Source organism: Geotrypetes seraphini, chromosome 3 (genome assembly GCF_902459505.1).
Source record: "Geotrypetes seraphini chromosome 3, aGeoSer1.1, whole genome shotgun sequence".
In the NCBI taxonomy this organism is placed as follows: domain Eukaryota; kingdom Metazoa; phylum Chordata; class Amphibia; order Gymnophiona; family Dermophiidae; genus Geotrypetes; species Geotrypetes seraphini.
The window spans coordinates 296,415,922-296,435,196 of NC_047086.1; the positions used below are offsets into that span (position 1 = coordinate 296,415,922).

Consider the following 19,275-nt stretch of genomic DNA (forward strand, 5'->3'; position numbering starts at 1 on the left):
ACAGTTACTGACCTCCTGGGCTTCCCAGGTAGCTGGTCTAACTCCCAACATCTATCTTTTTTGATATGGATATTCTTCATCTGAAGGGGATTTTCAATGGGATTTCTGTTTTAGGAGTAGAAATAGTTATTGTTGAATATCTCTAAAATAGAACTTTTGTTGATTACTCATGATCAGACTTTTAATATACCTTTGCAAGTTTATTTGTTTGGCATCTTAATCAAGATCTCTCACCAGGTGTGTAACTTTTAAGTATTGCTGGATTCACAACTAACATTTAAACTGAAATTCAAGCAGTGATCAAGAAGTCTTATTTTAAACGACGTCTGTTGAGTAGTTTTTATCCAAGTCAGACTTTAGATCTGTTCTCCAATCCATGATTTTGAATGGTTTTGATTACTGGAACATCATCATCCTGTAGACAGTCATTACGGGTTGTGCAAAATTGAGCTGCACATCTGCTCTCTAAATTTGAACATTAAGATGTACTGGCTTGCTGAGCAGCAATCCAGAGGAACCTTGGGAGACAGACAGGCACCTCCATGGACCTATCAACTAACAGCTAACTTGGTGAAAGACCCGTCTGGGTCTTTAAAAGAACTTCCCACCGCGGAGCGTGGGCTGAGCAGCAATCCAGAGGAGCCTTGGGAGAGCAGACAGGCACATCCATGGACCTATCAGCTACCAGCTGACCTGGTGAAAGACCCGTCTGGGTCTTTAAAAGAACTTCCCGCCGCGGAGCATGGGCTGAGCAGCAATCCAGAGGAGCCTTGGGAGAGCAGACAGGCACATCCATGGACCTATCAGCTACCAGCTGACCTGGTGAAAGACCCGTCCAGGTCTTTAAAAGTCTTCGGAGCCCAGAGGAGACCAGAGGACTGGGGAACAGGTTTTTTTTTTTTTCTTTCTTAATATTGCTTACTTTATTAAGGTATTCTAAAAATATGGGGAAAAGAAAGGTTAAGGTATTTCCTTCAGCAGTAGGGCCTATTGATACATTTTTACAATCTTCCCTGGAGAATTTTAGTTTAGAGAAAGTTGATGTATCACAACCAGTTTCCCTATCACCTGGTGAACCTACACCACCTCTTCAACCAAATTTGAGATTGGAGGGAAGTCTAGATTCAGCCTCCTTTCAAGAGACTGAGTCACCTTCTCAACAATTAATGGTAGGTTACTTGATTATTGATACTCCTAGTCAAGGAATGATGTTACCAAATACTCAATGCTTATTCCCTGTCCAGATGGATAAGGGCCTTAGCACTGAGGCTTCTCCTAAGGAAAATATCATTATATTACAAGAAGTTTGGCTTGTGGTAAACGGAATTGAAACCTCACTTCAAAATACTTTTTCAAAGCTCTGTCAATTTTCTTCAGATACAACAATAAAAGTAACTGAATACGAGACCCAGTTGAAAGAAATAGAGAAGAAATGATGTACCTGTGAATACTTTACGATCAGTGGTAAAATCTAATACTAAAGACAGTATATCGTTACATTTTCAAACTGAAAATTTGGCTAGAAGTAGAAATCTCAGATTCCTAAATTTCCCAATCTCTCATTATTTGGCTCCGTTGGAGGTTCTGAGAATTTATCTAAGGGATAATCTTCAATATTCTAGGATATTCTAGTATGTATATCTTTTTAATAATATGGAGATACAATATTTGATGAATGTTTATTTTGTAGATTACTGTGCCCTGAAGCAGTTTGTATATACATGCAAATGAGACATGCATGTCGGCGGCGGACTTGACTAAATAAGAACAGCTGGTATAAATTTGGCGATACGCCTTACCAGAGTTACGGATCAGTTCAAATTTAACTTATTATATATAATTTGAGAATATTAAAATAAGTGTTGATTGAAAAAGGAAAAATGAACAAAATTATTCATAAATTAAACTATTGTTAAAAATATGAATGAAGAGCCTATGAGGAAGTACAGCGGTTATTAAAACTATAGTTTTTGTGTTTCATACACAATAGACTGCCGCTTCTGATGGCTCCTTCGTTATAAGAAAAAGTACTTGGATTGAATAAGGAATGAGATGAGTTTTATCTTTATATATATTTCCATGACAAGATCTATTGGGAAAATGGAATGACTGGTCTACTGCTACATTTAAAGAAATATTGTACCAAGCATTTCAATATCAAGCACAAAGAATATACAAGTAGGGCCATACTACCGTCCCCCAGGACAGAATGAGCAGACAGATGAAGAAATATTTACAGAGATTACGAAAGCTGGCACATTGAGTAACGGTATAATCATGGGTGATTTCAATTGCCTAGACATTCCTATATTCCATCAACATGCAATGCAATGAAGAGAAATCCAACATGACACAGAAAAGACTTAATAAAGAGTGTAGAAAAAAGTCCTCAGTTCAAAAGGAGCTTTACCAACTTTGCCAATGGCTATTGTATAAGCAAGCTCATAATAATCATAGGTTAAAAAAAAAAAGACTCCACAATAAGTAAGAAAAATCTTAACTTAGCTCCCCCCACACTTTTTTTTTACAAAATCATAGCAAGGTTTTTAGTACAAGCCATGGTTGTAACAGCTCCAGTGCTCATAGGAATTCTATGAGCTTTGGAGCTGTTACCGCCATGGCCAGCGCTACAAACCGTGCTATGGTTTTGTAAAAGGGGAGGGGGTTAATGCATCCTTAAATATGCTTAGATTCTCAGAAACATTGCATTGCTAACAAAATACTTGACTGTGTTAATGAGTCCCTATATGTGCAATTATATTTCATAAACAGTTTGATGAGATTGATGAGGGAGGATATGATTGAGTTCTACAAAATTCTGAGTGGTATAGCATGGGTAAAAATGAATCAATTTTTCACCCTTTCAAAAAGTATAAAAACCAGGGGACTCTCAATGAAATTGCATGGGAATATTTTTAAAACAAATAAAGGAAATATTTTTTTCACTCAAAGACTAGTTGTGCTCTGGAACTCATTGCCAAAGGATATGGTAACACAGTTAGCATAGCTGGGTTTAAGAAAGGTTTAGATAAGTCCCTAGAGCAGGGGTGTCAAAGTCCCTCCTTGAGGGCCGCAATCCAGTTGGGTTTTCAGGATTTCCCCAATGATTATGCATGAGATCTATTTGCATGCACTGCTTTCATTGTATGCTAATAGATCTCATGCATATTCATTGGGGAAATCCTGAAAACCCGACTAGATTGTGGCCCTCAAGGAGGGACTTTGACACCCCTGCTCTAGAGGAAAAGTCGATAGTCTGCTATTGAGACAGACATGGGAGAAACCTCTGCTTGCCCTGGGATCAATAGCATGGAATATTTCTTCCTTTGGGGTTTCTATCAGTTACTGTGGAAAAGGATACTGAGCTAGATGGACCATTGGTCTGACCCAGTATCGGTATTCTTATATTCTTATGTTCTTAAACTGGTGCTAATTAACATCAATAATTGATTTTCAGTGCCCCATTATTAAAGTTAATTAGTTTGTTACCCAATTTGGTTGCACAAGTATCAAAAGATCCGCACCTTATGAATCATTGTACAAAATTGCAGTAAGCAAAATAAATATAATAAATTAACTTATTGATCTTTGCCCTGTGATTAATCAATCCATAATGCTGTTGAAATAGAATTGTTTTAAGTAACTGTTCTCCTCTTTTTTACAGTGTCTAGTCTCCTTACAAAAACAAACAAACCATGAATAACAGATAAAATGGGGTTCCAGCAGCAGTGTCTCATACAAGCCCATTTGGCATGCTTTTATGTGGCACCTTACCAAAACAACAGCAGTAACTGATCTCCATCAGTGCCCTGCATTCAGAGAAACAGGGAAAATAAAGTCATTATCTTGGCTCATGCCATCAGATACAGTACTTCTGTGAATATGGGATCTATTCATTTAATATGTTTTCATTAAAAAAGTCATTTTCATCTGAAATAAATAATTGTCGTATTTATTAAAGCATTGATGCAAGAAGAGATTATATCAAAAGGCACATTTTACTATTCTGACTGATCTAGCATTCAAAGCTGTTTGTAAATTTCTATGTACATGCGGGTCATCACACAATTAAGTTTTCTGTTTTCATCAAATGTTATGTGATAAGTGAAATGATATGATCCTGAGAAAATCACAAAATTTGATATTCAGATGGCATTTATTAAGCTGCTTTAGACTGTGAAAGTTATTTTTTTTAAAAAGAAAGTAAATGAGTAAAAATATAATTCTAGTAGTGTGCTAATATTATATGCTCATTAAGTTACAGACAAAACAACCTCAAGGCGAGGAGGAGAGTATTAAGGTCTCATGTTTTTGCATCTAATAGAACCTACCACAGCTTTCAGATAAGGATGTTTTATTCAGAGAGAGATTGAGCAAAAATTCTCCAATGGCCTTGCAGGAAGAATTGAGAGGACATCAGAACACGGGTCATGTTGTGTCTTATCTTGTCCAAATGTTAAGGTCAAAGCATTGCATTGCATTGCACTAAGGGACTTTTACTATGCTGTGGCTATAGCATGCAAAACATCTCTTTCAGGAGATTCCCTGAGAAATAAAACAAACCTAGGTACCTGAAACTGCTCCACTTCCCTTCCTGATTCTTTCCTAACCATTCAACCCCCACTCCCCACTCCCCATCCCAAAACCACAAGCAACGTAGGGATCCTTTTACTAAGGTGCATTAACTGATTTAGTGCACGCTAAATGTTAAGGCGCCCGTAGAATATAATGGATGCCTTAGCATTTAGCGCACACTAAATCGGTTAGCATGCACAAAATCGGCTAGCGCGCCTTAGGGCTTCTTTTACAAAGGTGCGCTAGTGTTTTTAGCATACGTACAAGACTAGCGCACGCTATAGCGTGCGCTAGCTGAAAAATTACCTCCTGCTTAAAAGGAGGCGGTAGCAGCTAGTGCGCACCTTTGTAAAAGGCGCCCTTAGTAAAAGGACCCCATAGTTTGGTCCAAATTTGGCTGCAGCTTCATTTATATAACACATAACGAGAGTTTCCAATAACATCACCCAAGTCCTTCTAACATAGTACCACAGTAAATGAAGACAGATAAAGACCTGGTGGTTGATGCCTGGAATATTCTCCTGGTGGAAATGGTAGAGACAAATAAAGTCAAACCTCGGTTTACGAGTGCACCGGTTTGCGAGTGTTTTGCAAGACGAGCAAAACATTCGCAAAATCGGCGCCTCAGAAACCAAGCTTGACTCGATTTACGAGTGCCCCCCCCCACACACACAATCTGGCATCCCCCCGCTCGCGTCGTCCTCCCCTGCAATCCTACATCCCCCACCGAGCACCCAAATAACATCCCTTACCCTGATTTGGCACCGGCACCAGCACCAACGCACAGGACATGCTGGTGCCGGTGCCCGAAGATCCTCCCTCTGGGCTGGGCTGGACTGAGAATCGAAGATCCTCCCTCTGGGCTGGGCTGGACAGGGCCTTGAGCATTTGTGCATGCTCAAGGCCTTCTGGTCTCACTCTTTCCGAGGGAGGATCTCCGATGCTCAGTCCAGCCCAGCCCAGCCTAGAAGGAGGATCTTCGTACACCAGCATGTCTTGTACGTTGGTGCTGGTGTCAAATCAGGGTAAGGGATGTAATTTGGGTGCTCGGTGGTGGATGTAGGATCGTAGGGGGGGAAACGTGAGCGGGGAGGATGCTGGATTGCAGGGGGGGGTATGGAGCAGCACCTGTGACCTCTAGGGGGGGAACGGAGCAGCGCCGGTGGCCTGGGGGGGGAATGTATCAAGCGAGTTTCCATTCATTCCTATGGGGAAATTTGCTTTGATATATGAGCAATTTTTGTTTACGAGCATACTTCTGGTTCGAACTATGCTCGTAAACCAAGGTTCCACTGTACAGTGATGGAATTAAAAAAAAAAAAAAGCATGGAATACACCCAGAGGATTCCTATAGAGAAAGAGGATGGAATCAAAACAAATATGATCTCATGGCAGTTGATGTGTTACGATGGGCAGGAATGGTGTTTAAAAAGGCTATGGCAGTGGTTAATATGACAAAGCCAATCCAGTATGCTCAACAAGGTGGAATAAAATACACACATATGGCCCTGATCTGTCTTTTTGAGATTTCCCAGCTAGTGCAGTTGTCATCTAAGCACCAGTCCTGCCCATAACCATTTATTGCTAAGAGGTCACTTTGTTCTGATTCCATCCTCTTTCTGCTGCTTTTTTCTGTTTCTATGTTTCTATGTTTCATCTGTCTTCATCCCATGTATTTCTGAATTCCATCACTATATTTGTCTTCATCATCTGATTTCAAATAACAGCAGCTTCCTCCCCTAATCTTCTTGTGTGCCCCTTCCCTCCCCTTCCCCATCTTTATCTTTTGTTGTCATTTGATATACCACCAAATGGCCTAATTACCCTTCAGAGTGATTTATAATTGAAAAAAGAACAAAAAAAAAAAAACAACAACATATAACCAATGGCTTGCGGTGACATTTATAGCAGGGGATTCAGTAGATGTGTTAAACTAGTTGACCAACCTCAGTCCTCGTTGGTCAGATTATGTGGGCCATTGTAGGAGATGTTGGCCACAGCAGGAGATTTGGGTCCCCATCTGGGTCCAGCTGGGCAACATACTACCTTACCTGTCCAGGGACAACTGTACTGGGACGATGGCTCCAGTCTCCAGCATGGTATTTGACAAGGGGAGAAGCAGGCCAGCTGTGTGCCCTTGTTGCTGTCACACACCATGCAGCTCCACCACTGTCACCTTTCCCTTGGCCCACATGTCTGTTTCCTGCCTGGCCAATGTCTCTGGTCCTTCGTGTGCTCCCCCAGCAGCCTGATGGCTACAGAGTTGAATGTTGCTACTATTTGGGTTTATGGCTGGTATTTGTGACCTGGATTGGCCACCGTGAAGATGAGATACTGGGCTAGATGGACCATTGATCTAACCCAGTAAGTCCATTCTTATGTTCTTACTGTTCAGATAGGTATGTGGGTTACCCTCCACCCTTGGCCACACGGATGTTTCAGTGACCTGCTCTGTAGTCCCAGGTCCATGTCAGTGGAACAACATCAGTGGATACTGTCTGCTACAAGGTTTACCTACACACCTTCCCATATTCCTGTGAGGCAGGCTGGGGGAGAACTGACTAGTTGGAGATGGGAGAATGTCCTTTCCTGTATGGTTGGGGGGGGGGGGGGCAAGGGCTATCCGTTTGCCTTGCATATTAGGATGTCTAGACATTTGTTACAAAATGGAGACATACACATTGCTATGCAAAACGGTGAAACAAATATATTTACCCTAGAACCCCCATGGTAACAGCATATAAACATGTACATCAACTCTGGCATTCATTGCCAGGGAATGTGGTGACATCAGTTAGCATAGCAGGCATTAAAAGATGGATCTGAATAATGTCCTACAAGATATATCCATTAGTAAGATGGATTTGGGGAAACCACCAATTGTGCCTGGAATAAGCAGCATAATATCTGTTATACCCATTTGATTCTTAACAGATACCTGCGATCTGGATTGGTCACTGTTGGGAACAGGATACTGGTCTGGATGGACCCTACAGCTGCCCCAATATGATCACTCTTCTGTCTGTGTATATATGGCTATCAGTGTGGGAGTCAACACCGTTCAAGAAGACTCAATAGCAAGCCTACCATTTGGACCATGATCTGGCATTGTGCACTGAGCTCCTGCAGCATGTCTCTGCTCGTGAGGGAGAATTACTGCAGGAGTAAATCAATGTGGTTGGGTTCAGCTGTAGGGGCTGCTAGAGCATCTGATCCTTGAGCCGCCACTGGGTGGCTGTGATGCTCCTCCTCTTTCTCCTCCCCCTCTTCTTTACCCTCTAGGGGAGTTTGCTCCAGGGGTCCTCATCCTACTAGGTGTCTGCACTTGGCCCGTGGAATGGTGTCTACCAGATTCTGGGGTCTACCTCACCTCCTCCTCCTGGTTCCTGTCTTGTCCTTCCTGGGCCTCTTCTGGGGAAGCAGGCCGCTCCTCAGGATGCCAGGGAGGTAGTAGGTTGCTCCTGGTGTGCCTGCTCTTCAAGTTGGCCTGTGTGTAAAAGATTTACAATTAGGGTCCAAATATCATACATTGGTTGCATAGTGATGCAGATTAGGGTCAAGAGGCAGGGATGGGGACAAGTGTGTGGCCTGGTTTGGGGACCAGGGAGATAGGTAGGAAGGTTGACAGCTATGAGATGACATAACAAGGAACTCTGGAGAGTGGCCTGTCAATAGACCTACAGCAGGGGTGTCAAACTCAATCACATAAGGGGCCAAAATCTAAAATATAGGCTAAGTCGTGGGCCAAATTTTTAATTAAGATACTTAAGGGTCCTTTTAAGGTATGCTAACCCATTTAGAACTCGCTAAATGTGCACCTTAATAAAAGGACCCCTTAGTCTTAGTAGAAGTTAAAGGTTACAACCTCTCCAACTCTACGCAGGCTCTGTGATGTAAACAAAATAAATAAAAAAGACTTTTCCTCTCTCTTTTAGGTCCAAGTTCATGTCTGCTGTCTAACACCAGCTCTGGCGGGATACACATTTCAAATCTGACATATTGTAATCACAAAACAGAAAATAAAATTATTTTTTCTATCTTTTGTTATCTGATCATTATTCAACTCATGTTATGGTCCCAGGCTCTGGGTTGTCTTCTGATAACTTGCTTACCAGGATCTCCTTTCTTCTTCCCTTCCCTCCCCCGGAGGTCTGGCATCTTTCCTTAGTGATGCCATTTTGAAAGTTTTCCTGTTCTGCCTTCCTGCAAACTTATACCTAACTATTTTGCTGTTGGTATCATTTCTAGGCTTCCCGGTCTCACATTAAAGCAGCCTGCAGAGGATCGCCGGTCAGCTGTAGCGATCCTAGCAGGCTGCTGTCGGCCTCCAAAGCATGTTCCCTCTGCTGCAGTCCCGCCCCTCCTCTGACATACGGGACCAAGGCAGAGGGAACATGCTGCTGATCCCTGCTAGGATCGCTACAGCCAACTAGCAATCCTCTGAAGGCTACGTTAATGTGAGATCGGGAAGCCATGTGAACCTACAGCTGATACAGCGCTTGTACCTGTCTGCGGGTGGGCCAGCTTAAGTGAAATTTTTTAATTGTCTTGTGGGCCAAATTTTATTACACCGCGGTCCAGATTTGGCTCACGGGCCAGAGTTTGACATGTCTGGTTTAGAGCAACAATATCATAACAATCTGACTGGTAATAACAGCTCATTACTTTCTCTTCAAAAGTTGAAATTTCAATTAAATCAACTGCTGAGCAAGAATGCTGGTATTGCATTAATGTCAGAACAAGCTGTTTATTATTCCGGTATGAATACGGCTGGTAAATTACTTGCCAACTCTTTCAAAGCTCTAAAAAGAGCCACTCAAATTACTACGATCAAAAATGACAGTTATGTTAACTAAATTGGAGGACTTTGCTTCCCTTTTTTCTAAGTACTAGGCTGATATATATCAATCTAAGAAATCCTCCTCTCAAGTTCAGATTAATGATTTCTTGGCTAATATTAACTGCCTTACCCTTTTTGACTCACAGATGGAAAGTCTCAACACTCCCATATCTCTTGAGGAAATTAAGAAGGCTATTTCCACCAGGAGGTAATTGACTTTCTATAGAGTTTTATCAACATACAGCCACATGCCTCTCTTTAAAACTTCTACAGTCTTTTATTTACAGTAAGCTCAGTAAAGATTCTTTTACTGAGGCTACTATCATTGTTCTCCTTAAACCTGGTCACGATCTTCTATTTACTATTTACAATCTAAACAGGCAAGACAGACAAACAGTTAAGGGGAACGGTTAATCAGCAGGCTGGGTTACCAAATTTTCGACCAAAATTTCATCCAAGAACCAAATGCCCAGAACAAGACCATTTAGACATGGGAGAGGACAATCTTGTAATGGACTGGCCACCCAGACATGGCAACAGAGCAGTGGGGTACCTTACAGGGCACTGCTGTGAACTTCACAAAAAGGGTGCCACATAAACATCTTATCAGAACTCCCTTATAGGTTTTGGTGAGCCCCCCAAAACCCACTATACTCACCTATCTACAACCTCAATAGCCCTTATAATAATAATAATAATAATTTTAATCTTGTATACAGCCAAAGCCATAATAGTTTGAGGTGGTTTACAATAAGAAGTACTGGACAATCGGGTAAAAAAAATACAATATAAATCATTAGAAATACATACAAGATAAAAAGATAAAAAATTATAACAGTGAATCATTTGGGTACAAATCGATCAAACAGCTGTGTTTTTACTAATTTTCTAAAAATAAAATAAGATGAAACAGGCATAATACTATTACCCAGCCAGTCATTCATTTTTCCTGCCTGAAATGCAAGAGTTCTATCCAGAAATCTTTTAAAATGGAAAGCATTTAGGACTCCTGTTACAAAGCCGCGTTAGTGGTTTTAACACACGTATCTTTTTAGCATGCACTAAACCCGCACTACACGGCTAGAACTAACGCCAGTTCAATGCTGGCATTAGCGTCTAGTGCAGCCAGCAGTTTAACGCGCGCTATTACGTGCGTTAAACCGCTAATGTGGCTTTGTAAAAGGAGCCCTTACTGTTGGGTAAGCAAATATATGGATTCTGCATGTAGGCCTATTAAAACAGTCTAGAAAAAAAGTGAGAGACCAGGTATGCAGGAGCCATACCAAATATTGATTTAAAACAAATACAGGAAAATTTAAACAAAACTCTTGCCTCCATTGGTAACCAATGTAGTTTTTGATAATAGGGAGTAATATGTTCCCATTTTTTCACACCAAAAATCAGCCGAACTGCTGAAATTTGAATAACTCAAAGTCTTTTCAGGGTTTTCTTGTATGTCCCCAAATAAATAATATTGCAATAGTCAAGCATACTTAAGATAGAAGACTGAACTAGCAGACAAAATGATACTACATCAAAATATTTTTTAATGGTTCGAAGTTTCCATAAGACCGAGAAACATTTTCTGACTAACAAATTTGTATGTTCTTCTAAGGTGAGATGCAGATCCAATGTCACTCCCAAAATTTTGGGTCCTGTATCCCTAGTCCTTTAAGGCTCTTATGTGGATGATTTATTTTTATGTGGATGGAATTATTTTATGTGGATGATTTCAGTGTACCTTTGGAACTTTGACACTTTCAAATAAAGTCCATTTAGGAACATCGTCACTCCACAGAGTTTTTTTTTGGTTTTCAGAGGATACAAGTCAAACATGGCTCTCACTATCATAATAGCACCTTCTGGAGAATCAAATTGCTCTGAAATCAGAATGTTCATATCACAGTGCCAGGGAAAGGTGGAAGACTGTGAGCACACACCACAAAGCCAAAGATCCAACTATCTTTTTTCTAATAAAAAAAACAACAACACTTAAATGTTTCATCTGCTTTTGATTATTGTATTTCCATCCCATATCCCATACTGGTCCTGTCTGTCCTGTAAGTCATGTATTTGTTATATGAATTTTTGTTTCCCTGTATACTGTCATAAATTGTTTTTAGAATTATGCATCGCCTTGAATACATGATTAGGTGATCAATCAAATTTTAAATAAACTTGAAAATAAAGAAGGCCGCCCCACTGGGCTAGCCAAGCGTTTGGTCACCTGCTTCAACATGGATATTGGGCTTGATGGACCTTCGGTCTATTGCAGTATAGCAATTCTAATGTTCTTATCTGGAATTAGTTTCCTAAAAGAGAAGTCCATAGGCCATTATTGAGATGGCTTGGGGAAATCCACTGTTTATTCATAGGATAAGCAACATAGAATCTATTTTGCTACTTGGGATCTAGCTAGGTACTTGGGACCCAGGTTGGCCACTGTTGGAAACATGATACTGGGCTTGATGGACCTTTGGTCTGTCCCTGTATGGCAATTCTTGTGTTCTAAGCTGGACACTGTCACCTCTCCTGGATGTGCCACGTGGGACAAGATCACTCTGGAGGTACTAAATTTGCACAATCCTGGCAAGAATTCACCAGGAGAACCCAAGGACTCCATCCCAATAAGTCTCGAGGCAAAAAGTGCAGTTTTGAAGATACAGGGAGCTTTTGAAAAAAAGATTGCTAAAAATCCAAGATGGTTTCCATTAAGAAAATTGCACCAAAAATGCAATATTTTTTCACAATAAATAAACTTCAAAAATGGCAATTTTATGATTTTTCAGGAGGGGGAACATAGTGAGACATCCAGAAACCCTCAAAACTTCAAATTTCTTTTTTTTTTTTTTTTTAATTTTTATTTTCATTTTATGGTATTGACATAATATTAGGTCAAAACAAGAAAATAATACACCAGTTCAAAAAAGTAAAATAAGACAATAGGTAATAACGAACATTTACAAGTAAAATACAAGAACAAAGCAAAATTTTCTTTCTCATACGGTAAAAACATTAAACCCAAAATAAATTTTACTGGTTTGTATCATTAGACCTCAATCCTTGGGGGAGAAAGCTTTAACTTTGCTGAAATCTTTATCAAATAATTACCAAGAAAAATGAAGATGGTAGCGGGAGAGAACATAACCAAAAAAAAACTTTATACTTGAGCAGGTTGAGACAGAAATTTTCTCAAGAATTTAAGTTTGCTCTTTAGCAGAAATAAATTTTGTCAACTGCTGAAGTTCAAAGAAAATATATCTATTCCCTTGATAGGTCATTACACATTTACAGGGGAATCTGAGCACAAACGTCGCACCTAACTGCAGAACCCTTGGTCTCAAAATAAGAAATTGTTTTCTTCTCTTTTGGGTCATTCGTGACACGTCTGGATACATTCTCACTATTTTAGTCATAAATGGTACATCTTTAAACTTAAAAAACAATTTAAGCATCCATTCCCTGTCAGCATCTATAGCAAATTGTACAAGCAGCGTGGCAGTTGCCGGTATCTCTTCACCTGACCTCTTCAGGAAATTTGTCAAATCCAAACTATCAGCAGACAAATTCTGCTGGTTTGGTTTTTGAACAGATACTCTAGTTGGTAAATAATATATTTTAGTGAGAGGCGGATAGGAGGTTTCGGGAACTTTCAAAACTTCTTTCAAGTACTTTTTAAATGTATCCAGCGCTGAAATAAGTGGTAATTTTGGAAAGTTGATAATCCGAAGATTACTTCTTCTAGTCATATTTTCCAACATTTCCACCTTAAAATTAAGGTTTCCACTGTCTTTTACCCAGACCGAAGCCTGGGACTCCACTGTTTTTATTCTAGTTTCATGTCCATCCACTTTATTTTCAACGCTAGATATCCTATTCTTCATTTCCAAATTTTCGGACACAACAGAGGTATAACGTGTGGCAAGTTGCTGCATTTGAGTTCCCAAAGAGATTTGCAAACTGGATATTGCTTCCCAGATTGTCTCCATATTGAAAACCTTGGGCCTCTGCATTGGTATCAGTTCAGCACCCAGAACCTCTGAAGAAAAAGTACCTGGAACTTCAGCAGGCGATGAAGTCAGTGTCAGGAAATCCTGAGGCAGTTTCTGTCCCATCTCCTCCGAATGCACAGATGATAATAATTTTGGCTTCACCCCTCCTCCTACTGAGCCGACTCCCGATCTCAGCATGTCTGGAGAGCAAACACCCTGGGGCATTTCCTCCACCGCCGACTGGCCAAACGCCCCCGAACAACTCGGAGGACTTAGCTCTTCCGTCGGTAGGTCAAACGCCCCCGGGCGACTCGGAGGACTCCGCCCTTCCGGGGTCAGTGATGTTGCCTTGAGGGAGAGCTGCAACGCTTCAGCCAGCGTGTCTCTCCCAGCTGAGAAAGCCTCCGGCTGCGTTGGCGTCCCTCGCTGAAGGAAGGCGTCCATCGGGCCCGTTGCTGCTGGTAAGGATTCATCGGGGAAAACCCGAAGCTTAGACTTTCGTTTCACCATAGAGGAAACAGCAGTCCTGGGGCGTCCGTGGCGTCTAGCTCCAGACACCCGCGACCATCTTCCTTAGGCCACTCCCTCAGTCGAGCATCAAAACTTCAAATTTCAAGCCTCCCCTGCTTCACCTCACAGGCTGTTACAGCCCTTTCTCACTGTGAATGTGCTGGAAAAGTGCTGCAACCTACCTCAGCTCTCTTTCAGTAGCTGGAATCAAAATATCACTACCTCATACTAGGAATGCCTCTGCAATGCTGACCTTCGGGCTGCCAGTCAGGCTTGAAGCCTAACTATACCTTCTCCATCCCTGTGGACCAATGGATGCACTCTGGGACAGGTGGATGTGAAAAGATGCAGCCAGCAACCTGTAAGACACCACCAAATTTCCAACGGATGTCAAACAGCCTACGCTTGAACTCTCATTTGGCAGAAGGAGAGAGAAGGGGACAGCTTCAAGCTCCTATGAAGTAAATGCAGGCTGGCTAACACATACTACCAGGGATTAGTCTGTCAGCTGCAAACTGAAGTATGTGATAGCATAATGTAGGCAGAGATAAATAATCGCTCCAAGCAGCAGAAACCGCTAAAAAGGGACAAAAAAAAGATATTGAATCAAATACATTGTGGAGAGCAAACACTCCTGCAGGCATGTGTGCAGAAAGGGAAAAAAAACTGTAGGTGGAACTAGAGAGCACAATGAATACAGCAGAGGCACAGAGAAAAAAATCCAGAGTGGATTCCTTCTGCAGATGGCACGTGGCCATGGGGACATTACCCATCTGTCTAGAATGTCTCACCTTTTACACTGGAATAAACAATTGTGGAACAACCTGGCTCCCATGATTTTCCGCTGGAGTACAATAAAATAAATGATACATATATGTACTTGTATGGCAATTACTGAGAGTTATGCAGCTGGAAAGGAGGCACATTGAACTTACTCTTCACCTAAGCAAAAATACATCTATTTAGGGCAATGACCTGGGGGAGACTAATAAAACCCATGTAGCTATGGTGGTGATTTTTTTTTTTTTTTTAATCCAACTAAGGGCTCCTTTTACTAAGCTGCGATAGCATTTTTAGCGCACGCAGAATTGTAGTGCACGCTAAACCCGTGCTACGTGGCTAGAACTAATGTCAGCTCAATGCTGGGGTTAGCATCTAGCACACATGGCAATTTAGCGCACGCTAAAACCGCTAGCGCAGCTTTGTAAAAGGAGCCCTAAGTGTTTGAGAAGAATTGATATATCATTTTGACCCAAAGCAGCTAAAAATTTTCCTTAAGGAAAAGTTTTCTACATAGTCAACTTTAGGATTTCTTTTTAATTTATTAGAGGTCTCTTACCATACTAATATGGTATATAATTTTATGTTAATTTAGTTGGTCTAGAAAAAAGCATGCATCGTGTGGTTTTTTTCCTTTCATTTATTCCCATTAATTTTTTCCTTGTATTTCTTGTGGGCTTATTAAGGAGTTTAACATGCTGTAACTGTAGCTGATGTTTTATTTTTCATGTACTTTCTGTTGTACAATTGCCCTAATTGCTATGCAAGATGTGTTTCTTGTAATTAGTTTATTGCAAGGGAGAAATTTAAATCTAACTTTCCTGTTCCAAGATGCTTATGACTTCTAATGTTACTCCTCCATCCACTATTCATAAACCATTGCAGAATCCTGCTTTCAAGGTCTCTTTTCTTTTTATCTTCTTCTTTTCTTACCTTCCTCTCTCTCCCCTATGCTATAATCATTGTACACAACATTGACATTTTCATTGAAATGCAGTATATCATACCAAAATAAAACTTGGAAACTTAGTAAATATTCAACTGGTGAGTGATTTCTGGCTACCACCAGTGTTATGCCAAGATATTCAGTGCTGGATCATTTGACTATCCAGGTTTCTGCAGCCGGCTTTCTCTTATGTGGTTATGTGTGATACTCTGCATTTAACCACCTATGCAAGAGCGGATACAGATAGGCTTACATTTTTTGCTGTCCCTTTTGTCTAGTTAACCTAGAAGGTAAATATGGGCGCTAAAGTGCATTAGTGTCGACTTTGCCCCTGGTTCATCCACAAAATAGCCAGGGTTGCTGAATATCAGTGGATAAGAATGCCAGGTGATTTCACCAGTTAGGAGCCTCTTCCTGCCAGTTAAATTGCTTTGAATAGGAAAAAAACAAAAAACAAAAAACACACAGCTGCAATAGATGGTTGATTAAACAATTGTGGCAAGGATGAGACATTAATAATGGAAGGGGCATTATTCAACATGCAGTGGTCAGCATTAAAAAAAAAAATCCTGGCTGTCATGGGCTTCTTATACCTGGATATTTAATACTGGACTGTACCCACATACTGAATGACTGGATATAATGTAACCACCAGCAGGGTTCCACATTAGGAGTCACTGCTTGGGAAAGGATCTAGGTGTCATTGTTGAGGATACAATGAAACCCTCAGCTGAGTGTGTGGCGGTGGTTAAGAAAGCAAATAGAATGTTAGGAATTATCAGGAAGGGAATGGAAAACAATGAAGAAAATATTATAATGCCTTTATATCGCTCCATGGTGTGGCCACACCTCAAATACTGTGTGTAATTCTGGTTACCGCATCTCAAAAAAGATTTAGCAGAATTAGAAAAGGTACAGAGAAGGATGATGAAAATTATCAAAGGGATGGGACAACTTCCCTATGAGGAAAGACTAAAGTGGCTAGAGTTTTTCAGCCTGAAGAAGAGACGGTTCAGGGGAGATATGATGGAGCAATGTTCTTCAAATACTGATCTGCGGACTGGTGCCGGTCTGCAAAAAATTCCTGCTGGTCCGCACAGGGCCGGCGAGATCGATGCGGTTAAATTTCCTACCCCGATGGTGTTGGCGGAAGGCTGCTGTTCCACCCAGCCTCGGGCGATCAAGACAGACTGCCGACGTCGGGGCATTCCCTCTGTGAGTCTCACCTATGCAGAAACAGGAAGTTGAAACAAAATAGGCGGGACTCAGAGAGGGAAGGTCCCGATGTCAGCAGCCTGTCTTGATCGCCGCCTCTGCCGAGTCACTGAAGAGGACCGCAGGGAAGGTGCAGGTGGCTGCCATCGGGTTGTTGACAGCGTCCACGGGTGAGCGAGTGGTGCGGCGCTGGCCCTGAGGTTTCCTGTATGCGGGCCACTCACTCATGGAGACTCGATGGCAGGGCGGCGGGTAGGGGCCTCCGGCTCATCTTGAGCGGCCAGGCCTGAGGTGCAACGCTGTTTGTGCCAGCTTTGGGGGGGCCACTAATGTGCAATGCACGTGGGAGCAAGATCATGGGGAGCCTTCGACAGTGGCTGTCTCTCCTCCCAGCAGCCCTTGTACTTGCCAGGACAGTGATTCACTTCGGCAACTTCCTCTTTCCTCAGAGGTGGCAATGGACCCAAGGCTGCCTAGGTAAATCACTGCTGCAGGCAAGTACTGAGAGCTGCTGGAAGGGGAGGAGGGAAAGGGATGGGAAAAGAGTTAATGTTGGATAGGGGGAGGAGGGAAGGGAGAAGGAAAAAAGGAAGGAAACAGCTGGCAGGGAGATTACAGGAGGGGAAGGGGGTCAGGGTGGAATGGAGAGATCAGATGAGGGAAAGGGGAGAGACAGAGGAATGAGAAAGTGGAGAGAGATTGATGCTGGAAAGGGGGTCAGCAGAGAACTGAAAGAGGGATAAAGATGCTAGATCTGGTGTAGAAGAGATAAAAATGAAGAAAGCAGTGAAGCTGGAATGAATCATGTAAAAAGGAGAGAGGAGGCACTGGATGGAAAGGGGATAGGGGCATAGAAAGAAGTCAGATACATATGGAAGGGGGAGAGGGCAGACAGTGGATGGAAAGGCAGATGTTGGATTGAAGAGACAGGGAAGACACTGGAAGGAAAAGAGTGAAAAGAAGATGAAAGCAGAAACCAGAGACAACAAAAGGTAGAAAAAAATAATTTTATTTCTATTTTGTCAGAATATATCAGATTTGAAATATATATTCTGCTAGAGACATAACTGGGGACTGCAAAGCCCAGGCAGTGCTTCTTTAGCTTCCAGCTGGCTTAGGGCTCTCTCTGACCAGGGGGCACTCCCCTAACACTATTCCTGTCATGTGTGACTGCAGTATTCTGTTAGCATGATATTTCTGTGTAGCATTCTGTAATAACTTGGCTTGTTCAGTTTTCTTGATAGTAGAGGGGATATATGTGAAGGGGAGGGGAAGGGAGACAGGGGTTTTGTTGGTCCTTGCTCTGTATATTTGTATTTATAAAATGACAATTGTACAGAATATTATTTCTTTTTATACTTTAATAAAATACGTTCAATATAAAATCATAACTGAGGCTTGTGCGGATGGGATCAGATGGTTTGCGGGGACCGAGCTTGCGGAGATGGGGCAGAAATGGGTTTTTAAAATTTCAGTCTTAATAGTTTGCCGGTTCACAAAATGATCCTTTTATTTCTGCCGGTCCACAAGTGTAAAAAGGTTGAAGAACACTGTGATAGAGGTCTATAAAATACTGAGTGGAGTGGACTAGGTAGATATGAGTTGCTAGTTTACTCTTTCCAAAAATACTAGGAATAGGGAGCATGTAATGAAGCTATTAAGTAGTAGATTTAAAACAAATGAGAGGAAAAATTACTTCATTAAAGCTTTAATTAAACTTTGGAATTCATTACCAGAGAATGTGGTGAAAGCAGTTAGCTTAGCAGGGTTTAAAAAAGGTTTGTATAACTTCCTAAAACAGAAGTCCATAAGCCATTATTAAGATGGATGTGGGAAATCCACTGCTTATTTTAACCAGCATAGATTTGTTTTACTGTTTGGAATCTTGCCAGGTATTTGTGACCTGGTTGGCCACTGTTGGAAACAGGATACTGGGCTTGATGGACCTTCGATCTGTCCCAGTATGGCAGCTCTTATGTTGTTATATTTTTATGTTCTTATTTATCCAGGTACTACCGATATTAAGCCTGGCACCTGGATAACTAACTGGATAAAGTTAGTTGTTTTGCTAGCCTAACTTTATCTGAAGAGGTACCCAGTTAGAGGATAATTCTGTAATCTGACACTAAGATGTAGGTGCTGATTTTATATAAGAGCTTCAGGGTATGCTTAAGTCATCGTAAAACACTAGCATAAAGCTGTGTTGGCATCTATGGGCATGCCCACTTAGGACAGATCTGTGGCTGGTGTAAATTGATGTGCTTGAGTGCACCATGCAATGTACATAATTGACAGTATTATTATAAGTTGTGCATATCACTTGGCAACATGTTCATGACCTTTCCATGTGTATGCTGTCCTGTAATTATGTGCTAAGTAACTTTGACATATATGTTATAGAATAGCAGAGAAAAAAA

General features: G+C 41.4%; 1 long non-coding RNA gene across 1 annotated transcript in view; it reads right to left on the bottom strand.

The window, feature by feature from the left end:
* LOC117357947 overlaps positions 1–19,275 on the bottom strand; it is an 85,874-nt gene that overhangs the window by 23,588 nt on the left and 43,011 nt on the right. Inside the window, exons 2-3 of the long non-coding RNA XR_004538908.1 lie at positions 7,946–8,062; positions 3,775–3,809 (exon numbers count right to left, since the gene is read on the bottom strand). This is a non-coding gene — a long non-coding RNA (uncharacterized LOC117357947). The remainder of the gene's footprint in view (positions 1–3,774; positions 3,810–7,945; positions 8,063–19,275) is intronic.